This window comes from Vanacampus margaritifer, chromosome 2 (assembly GCF_051991255.1).
Source record: "Vanacampus margaritifer isolate UIUO_Vmar chromosome 2, RoL_Vmar_1.0, whole genome shotgun sequence".
Lineage (NCBI taxonomy): Eukaryota > Metazoa > Chordata > Actinopteri > Syngnathiformes > Syngnathidae > Vanacampus > Vanacampus margaritifer.
The window spans coordinates 54,004,981-54,014,423 of NC_135433.1; positions in this window are offsets into that span (position 1 = coordinate 54,004,981).

Here is a 9,443-nt window from a genome sequence, read left to right on the forward strand (position 1 = left end):
TCCCCTTCCGGGTCCCGGTGTTTGGAGCACAAAACAGACATTTTGTTAATTTTTTTGCAAGGTAGGACACAAGTGTGATGTCGGGTGAAAATGCAAATATGCTCGACAGGGGTGCTCTGTGGGTGGTTTGGAGGAACCTCTGGTTTGTTTTTTCCTCTGGGTTCCCACCAGAGTTTTCCTTTTCTTTTTGAGCAACATTGCCAGGGGAAAGGAGGTAAAAAATTAAAATAAAAAGTCTGTTGTGACTGTATGTCCTTCGAGCTCGTCACACAGCTCGCAGCTTGCCTTGAGTTTTCTCTTTTTGCGCTCCAGACAACAATATTTTCTTATTTTTGAGAACCATCTGCTGACCTGCATGTTTTCATTGTCCTCTTCCTCCTGGTCCTCCTCCTCCTCCTCCTCCTTGTCTTCATGTTCATCACCGGGCTCATTGACATCCTCCTCATCCGAAGTGCAGTTGCTCAAGACAACATCAGACCCCATGGCCTCTTCTTCAACCTCCACTGGAGAGACAGAAAAAAAAAAATCCTCATCCCAAAGCGCACTCCTTGCTTCCGCAGCTTTCACCTTCTTCCCATTTTTGCTCACTGTCAGTGCCAGGGAGTAAAATGCAAACTGAGCAGTTGGAACTCTTATATACAAACCTGAAAGTTCGCTGAACCAATAGGAGAAGAAAAAATTCAACCACTCTACCAATAAGAGTTGATATTCAGTCAACAATACACACGACTAAATGATCTCATTATAACTAGACTGGATGTTAAACCGCGTACCTACGCCAAGGCAGTCTTCACAAGAGGGGAGTTAAGCGAGGAGGAGTTGGAGACGCTTTGTTGACCTCAATATTGCATCTCTGCTTTTTGCAGATGATGTGGTGCTGTTGGCTTCATCAAGCCGTGATCTCCATCTCTCACTGGAGCAGTTCGCAGCCAAGTGTGAAGCGGTTGGGATGAAGATCAGCACCTCCAAATTCAAGACTATGGTCCTCAGTCGGAAAAGGGTGGCGTGCCCTCTCCGGGTCGAGGATGAGATCCTGCCCCAAGTGGAGAAGTTCAAGTATCTTGGGTTCTTGTTCACATGGGCAGGATGGACCGGGGGGTTGACAGGCGGATCGGTGAAGCGTCTGCAGTGATGCGGACTCTGTATCGGTCCGTTGTGGTGAAGAAGGAGCTGAGTCGAAAGGTGAAGCTCTTGCTTTACCGGTCGATCTACAAGCGGCCAAAATGAGTTTCCTCCGCATGGTGTCCGGGCTCTCCCTTAGAGATAGTGTGAGAAGCTCTGTCATCCGGGAGGGATTCAGGGTTCACGTTAAGAGGAGCCAGTTTAGGTGGCTCAGGCATCTGATTTGGATGCTTCCTTGACGCCTCTCTGGAGAGGTGTTCCAGGCATGTCTTACTGGCGAGAGGCCCCGAGGACGACCTATGACACGCTGGAGAGACTTTGTCTCTCGGCTGGCCTTGGAGCGCCTTGGGAACCCGCCGGATGAGCTGGTTGAAGTGGCTGGGGAGAAGGAAGTCTGGGTTTCCTCCTAAAGCTGCTGCCCCCGCGACCCGACCCCGGATAAACGGTAGTAAATGGATGATAGCAGTCTGTTGACTTGCGCACACTCATTGCGTATCAATTGGTGGCTGCTATGGACGACGACGCTCGCTGCAAGCACTGTGGCAACTCCTTCTTGCCCGAAGAGGGACGCACTGCTGTCTCGACTGTCGCGCAGTGGCGACCGCTGCCGTGGCGGGCCACACTCTCGTGAACACAACTCATGTTGCGCCTCACCAAGGCGCTGCGGCTCTCCAGGGGCGGTCATCGTTGGCGGTAGCAATGGGCCCCCCTTCCCCTCACCATCGCGGGGATCGGGCAAAATGCAGGTCTTCTTTTCCTGCTGCCCCTGACCATCGGAGTAAGAAGAATTGCGCGGACTCTCAGATTGCCTTACACTTGAGCCGTTTGCAGGCAGGTGTGATGGCAATACAGGCGCAGTTGGGTGATCAAAACCCTTCTGTTTCTCAGGCCTCTGCAGTGGCGTTGCCCTATGCATTGATGGACATGCCGGATGCAACACTCCAATTGCCCTCCCAAGCAGGCGACGTTGCAAAGGATGCCGTCTCCGTCCGGGATTCTGGGGCATGTTCGGGTATAGACTCTGTTTCCACTGAACGTTTTTCAGCTGGAGCGGAATTTGTGCGCACTTTTATGCTTAGCGCGTTCCGACTTTTAAAGTTGGACACGTCTGGCTTTTCTCAGCCTCCTACTGAGTGTGGCCTCTCTCCGATGGACTACTCAACCGAGTCTTTTTGGATCCCAGAATCTCGTCTTTTTTGACAGACCTTCATTCCTGCTGGGCCAATTCTAGTGTTTATCCCCGGCTCCCGGCGGACGGCCGTGCCCTGGCAAATATGCGGTTTCTGAATCCTATTGGTTTGGAGGAGGAGGCCCTTAGAGAGGCTGTGAGATGCCCTAGCACTCAGTGGCGCTTGATAGACAAACTAGTTACTAAGCCATACAACGCGGCGACGGTGGTAGGACGCCTGGCCAACACCCAGGCGCATCTCCTACTTGCTCTTTCCGCAGCTTTAAGAGACAACAAAGTAGATGAGGCTACATTGTTCTGTAACATGGCGTTGAGGGACTTTTCCCTCCTTTCTAAGGAGCATGGTCGTGGGAAGGCCTTTTCTCATCCAGGCGTGCCGTCAGCTCTGGTTGGCTCAACCTCCCTTGCAAGAGCCCTGCCGGAAGGAACTGCATCACCTCCCTTACAGTGCGTGCAAATGACGCAAGGCGTAAGTTTGCTAGCCTTGCCAGGCCCTATGCTCCATCAAACTCGTGGGAAGCCACTCTCCCGGCCGCCCCTCTGTCAAGTACTGGGGGGGCTCATCCAGGGCGATTCTACTCCCCCTACTTCCTCATTCTAAAAAAGGCATGGCGGACTACACCCTATCTTAGATCTGAGAGGTTTCAACCGTTACCTCAGGGTGTTGCCCTTCTGTATGCTAACTACGTCGCCCGTGTTAAGGATGATCGCCCGAGGGGAATGGTTCACGTCAATCGATCTAAAGGACGTTTACTTCCACGTCCCTATTGCTCCTCAGCTCAGGAAGTTTCTCCGCTTTGCCTACAGGGGTCGCCACTGGCAGTTCAGAGTACTCCCATATGGGCTGTCACTCTCTCCCAGAGCGTTCACACGTGTAGTGAAGGCGACACTTGCTCCCCTGCAGTCGAGGGGCATAAAGGTGCTCCCTTACTTTGACGACATGATATGCGCTCCGTCCCAGGATCAGGCAATCCAAGACATGTCTACGCTTCTATAGCATGTGTCACGACTTGGGCTCAAGGTCAACCTGGAGAAATCTTCCCTTGTTCACTCTCAGCAGATTCTGTTCACTGGAATGTCGTTGGACACCACCTACATGACTGCTCGGCCATCCCGACGGAGGGTCGACGATGTGCTATGTCTAATCTCTCTCTTCCGTGCCAATGGTATGCTGCCTTATGTCCTTTTTCTGCGTCTGCTGGGCAAGTTAACGTCCCTGACAGCACTCGTACCATTGGGCCTGCTGTTGCTGCGACCATTGCAACGGTGGCTGCTCCGCTTCCGGCTCAACCCGCTGCTGGACCGTCCGAAGCGTCTCCAAGTGTCCAGTCGGTTCATTCGGTGCGAGAGCACCCTGGGTTTGCCCGTCTGTTGTATCAGTGGGAGTCCCGTTGGGGGTGGTACTCATACGTCACGAAGTTGTCACCACCGATGCAAGCCTGAGTGGATGGGGTGCAGTTTGGCAACACAGGATGGCTCAAGGCCTGTGGTCTGCACGGGACAGATCGCTGCACATCAATGTGCTGGAGCTGCGGGCTGTGCATCTGGCCCTGATTCATTTTCTGCCCTTTGTGGCAGGGTGCCATGTCCTGGCATGATTGGACAACACCTCCACTGTGTATCACATCAATCATCAGGGCGGGACAAGGTCCGCCCATCTGCTACGAGCCTCACGGAGGCTTCTAATTTGGGCTGCCCTCCGTCTTGCCAGCCTGCGGGCCATGTTTCTTCTGGGCATTGTCAACCAGTCGGCGGATTCCCTCTCCCGCCGTCGTCCGCCTCAGGGGGATTGGAGACTCCACCCGGAGGTGGTGAGCGCCATTTGGAGTCGCTTCGGAAAAGAGATGAAGTGGATCTTTTTGCCTCAGAGGAGTCCATTCACTGTCCCCTCTAGTTTTCCTTGAGGGAACAGAGCAGGCTGCTAAGCCAGGATGCTCTGGCACACCCCTGGCCAAGGGGCCTGCTATCTGTTAACGATAAGCGGCATTCCTCTTCTACGATCAAGGTCTACGTGGCGGTCATTTTGGCCTGCCATATTGCAGTTGATGGCAAGTCTGTGGGTTGCCATACCCTAGTGGCCTCCTTCTTCAAGGGTGCCCTTTGCCTTCGTTCTTTTAATCCGCCCCTTTCAGGCCATTGACCGAAGGGGAATTTCGCTGGCTGTCTTGCAAGACAGCGTTTCTACTTAGGATAGCATCAACTTACCGGGTGGGGGAGCTCCACGCCCTATCTGTTTGCCTCGAATGCCTCCGTTGGCATCCCGATGGGGCAGGGTTCATTTTGTGGCCAAATGCTGCCTTAGTGCCCAAAGTTTTGTCTGGCTCTCTAGCCAACCACCCTATTCGTCTCGCTCGTTTTGCTCTGCCGTTGACGGATGGGGATGACGCTCCAGGTCTTTGTTGTCCTGTGAGGGTGCTTCGCTCTTATTTGGATGCTACGTCATGTTACCGTACATCCACCCAACTCCACCAGGGGTGTGTCTACCTCATGGGCTGTTCTGAAAGGAGTGTCCTTGGAGGACGTCTGTGCGGCCGTTTCCTGGTCGTCGCCTTGCACGTTCTACAGATTCTACAGTTTGGATGTCACCTCTCCTCATCCACTGGATGTAGTTTGCGGTTTTGCAGAGACCCCTCTGTGAGGTACAGTTTTTCCGGGTCTTCGTGACCTCACTGGTATTCGGCGTTCCGTGCAGTTTGGAGAGTTTCTACAAACTTTGCATTCAGAGAGGCTGTGGGGGTCAGTGAGGCCTTCACATCTTTCTTCTCGACAGAGGGACAGGTAAATGGCAAGATACTGTGTAGTATGCACAAAACGGCTCTTTTAAGAGCCACCCAAACATACCCCTGGGATATATTCCTGCAATATTATTTCACCATCATCAACATTTTTGTTCCTGTTTGTCCTGCTTTTGATTATTTCAGAATCAATATTTTGTCTGGATTTATCTTTTGCCATCATATTTTATATTTAGCAGCTAAACATAAAACAGTATTCAAACTTCAGGCTAATACTGAAATCAACCAGACACAAACCTTAACTACTGATGTAACTATAGTATGACGCATGACATAAGGTAGGGACCAAAGTTGAGTATATTATTAAAGGGATACTCTGCTCATTGAGCCATTTTCAACAGTAAAACGATATTTTGTCCATAATGAATGTGATAACTTCAATATTAGCTTCAGCTTGGTCAACCGGGTGGGGGCTCAGAGGAGAGTCGCTGCTCCTCCAGGACATGCTGGGGGGAGATAATGTCTCTCGGCTGGCCTGGGAAAGCCTTGGGATCCCGCTGGAGGAGTTGGATGAAGTGGCTGAGGAGAGGGAAGTCTGAGTTTCCCTGCTAAAGCTGCTGCCCCCGCAACCCAGGTAGAAAATAGATGGATGTTCTTTATTATTTTTGTATATTTCACAGTCCGTACTGTTTTACTTCTACTATATACAGTACTACAAAGACTTTAATCAGTACAGTACTTCTACATTGGTACATATAGGTACAAAGGTTATAATAGTTCTGCAGTTTTCATTAGTTAATTCTTATTTTCATTTCGACTTTTGCTTTGGAAAAAAAAAATCAGTTAGCTTAAAATAATTTTTAGAGTGGCATTGTTAGTTTTTATTATTTTTTAATGTTTCATTTTATTATTGTTATTATCGTCATCATAATTATAATTTTTTTAATAAATGGAGTAAATACATACATTTAAAATAAACTCCGAAAGCTCATGCATGAAATTAATTTAGACAAAAACAAAGAGCATTTTTGCTATAATTACAGTGTGTTGTGTTTAGCTTTATAATCTTAAAATGAAGCTTCAATTATTTACTTTTTCTTAAAGCAAAACACAAAGGACTACTCCATTTCCGTTGCTTATGGCAGCCCCATACGGACAAAAGCGGTAGTGTTTTGCCTTGAACGAAGACCACATTCCCCAAGAGAACCAGTGTCATCAAATCCTCATGTCCTGATAGCTTGTACTATCTTGTGTGCATCCTTCACACAGCCACTGTTTGCAGTGGCTGTGTGAAGGATGTCTAGCGATGAGGTTATTCATCTATTTTCTATTTTTTCTTTATACAGTACTGTAACAATTCTCAAGTAGTCATCTTACCTTCTTTATTGTAAACACACAAACGGCTGCGCTCCCCCTCCCTTCCTTACCGCGATGCATTCACAAGCACTCGTGAACAAGAAAACACACAACACAATTTATTATTATTATTTTTTTTAAAGTTTAGTTTATTTGGTCGTAACAATCAATCAATAAGCAAAAAATAAATATATATATAAGAACAATGACCAAAAGGTGATGGACTGAAGCCAAAGCTTATACTGTCTACCCTTCTCACATGATACTACACCAAGGTAACAGACCTATCACAAGTTCATACATTTTGTTCTGGTTTTTATTTTTCTAAACATCGATGTTCCTCTCAGCTCATAATTACTAACTCTGTGTTGGAAGAACTTCTGAACACAGCAAGGAAGCATTTTGTTATTTATTTTAAACATAAATTGGGCGGTTTTAAAGTCCACCAGATCGAGACAAATTTAAGTATATGTGATTTTATAAATAGCTTATTAGTAGGTGCACGATAATCAGCAAGGTTAATTATTCTAATTGCTCTCTTTTTTTAAATCAAGACTGTGTTTGTTATTGATTTATATGGCTGTCACCAAACCTCCACACAATAACTCATGTATGGAACTAAGAAAGAACTAAACAACAAGTGTAGAGAATTTTGCTTAAAGATGTACTTTACTTTATGTAGTATTCCTATAGCTTTGGATAATTTGGTTTGAATATATTGAACATGCGACTTCCAGCACAGTTTATGATCAACAACAACGCCTAAAAAAAAAAAATTCATATACTTTTTTAACTCAACATTATTGATCGTAATTTGTACTGGATTATTGGTCTGACGATATCCAAATAATATAGATTTTGTTTTATTTATATTTAATGTTTACTTATTAATGTCAAACAATTGTTTCATAGTATTTAATTCCACTGTGTTCAGAAGCTCTGTTAGGTCTTTCCCAGAGCAAAGCAAAGTTGTGTCTTCCGCAAATAGTACAGATTTAAATGATTCTGATACTGTACATATATCATTTATATATGAAATAAATAATATGGGACCAAGGATTGACCCCTGGGGAACTCCACATATTACTTTCATAAATTCAGATTTTACTTCATGTAACTGCACACATTGTTTTCTATTTGCAAGATAATCAGTTATCCATGACAAGGCTTTCCCTCTAATTCCATATCTTTCCAATTTTCTTATAAGCAATTTATGGTCAATGAAAGTCAATGAAGACTCCAATTATATAATATTTTTTATCAATAGCATTTGCAATTTGCTCTGTCAGATTAATCAATGCCATGGTATTTGACCTATTGCGTTTGAATCCATATTTTTGTTCATTATGAATTAATCTAGTCACAAAAAGTTTTTCAAGATATTTTGAGGCAGAAGTGATATTGGTCTATAATTTGAAAAAGTATAGATATCTCCACTCTTGTGTATTGGAATAACATTGGCTATTTTCATTGCATCGTTAGGAATGACTGATTAATATATGTAAGTGGTTTAGCTATATCCATTCAAGCTATATATATATATATATATCTTTTACTAGTACCATATCAATATCACAACAATCACTGGACTTTTTACTATTAAACTTGCAAACCAAATCTACCAATTCTTTCTCAATGACTTTGGTTAAAAAAATGGCGTGAGGATTTTTCTTGATATTATCTGTCTACTCCATCTCTTTGTAGAGGATTAACAATCTGCTTTGCCAAGTCAGATCCAACATTTACAAAATATTCATAGAATTAATTTGCAGTTTTTCTAGATATGGATAGAATCACTCTGTTATTTTTGATAAAATGGTTAGGGTACTCTGGTTTTCCCATCTGCTTTTTAATAACCGAATTACTCACTTTCCACATGCCCTGAATATTATTTTTTATATGTTTCCAATAGATGATTATAATAATTATTTTTAGTGACTAATTATGTTGATCAATTTATTCTTATATTTCTTATATTTAGTTTCAGCTTCTTTTGTTCTCATTTTTAAATACATTCGATGTAATACTTTTTTTTTTTTTTACAGGCATTTTCAAGCCCTCTAGTCATCTAGGGCTTATATTCAAGTCTATTATTTGCACAATATGTTCTTACAGGGCAGTCAAAGTCATAGAGGGTATTAAAGATCTTCAAAAATTCCTGATATGATTCATTGGGGTCATATTTGGAATACATTTCCCACCAGCGTTGCTTTTTTAAGTCATCTTTAAGACCCTCTATGGCTGGTGTTTTAAGCCTTATATATTATTTATTATATTTATAACTACCAGTATTAATAATTAGTTTATCCCTAAATAAATTCTGAAAAATTGCAAATACTGGGAGATGGTCACTTACGTCAGTTAGGAATAATCCACTGACAATTTTAGTCCCTAATTCATGAGTGAAAATTTTATCAATTAATGTTGCACTATTTTTCGCTATCCTTGTTGGTTTTATAGTAGGGTATAAACCGAGACTATACATTGTATCAATACATTTCATGTTACCTTAATTCAATATCAGTTAATTGGGGTTCAATATATCCACATTGAAATCTCCACAAATAAAGACTTTTTTCATGTAATTGATTTGCTCATACATATCTACCATCATATCATTAAATATATCAAAACAGGAACCAGTTTTTTATACATGCAGCTAGCAATCATATTTCTAGAATTATCCATTACAATTTCTACAGTTACACATTCTATCACGTTTTCAATTGTTTTGGACATTTCATTGACGACTCTGCAATTTAACTGATTAAAAATAGCAACTCCTCCTCCAATTTTGTGTTCTCTATTGGTTGTAAACAAAGCATATCCATCCAATTTAATTTCTCCTTCTACTTCATCGTCAAGCCAAGTCTCTAAGAAAGCAATAATATACAATTTTGTAAGTTTACCCAGATAAACCTTAATTGCTATAAAGTTATTGGGGAGATTTCTACTGTTGAAATGTATAATTGATAATGAGTTGTCACGCCTATTTGTTCTACAGGCTGAGTAGTAGGTGACATCACAGCCGGGGCGAGGCT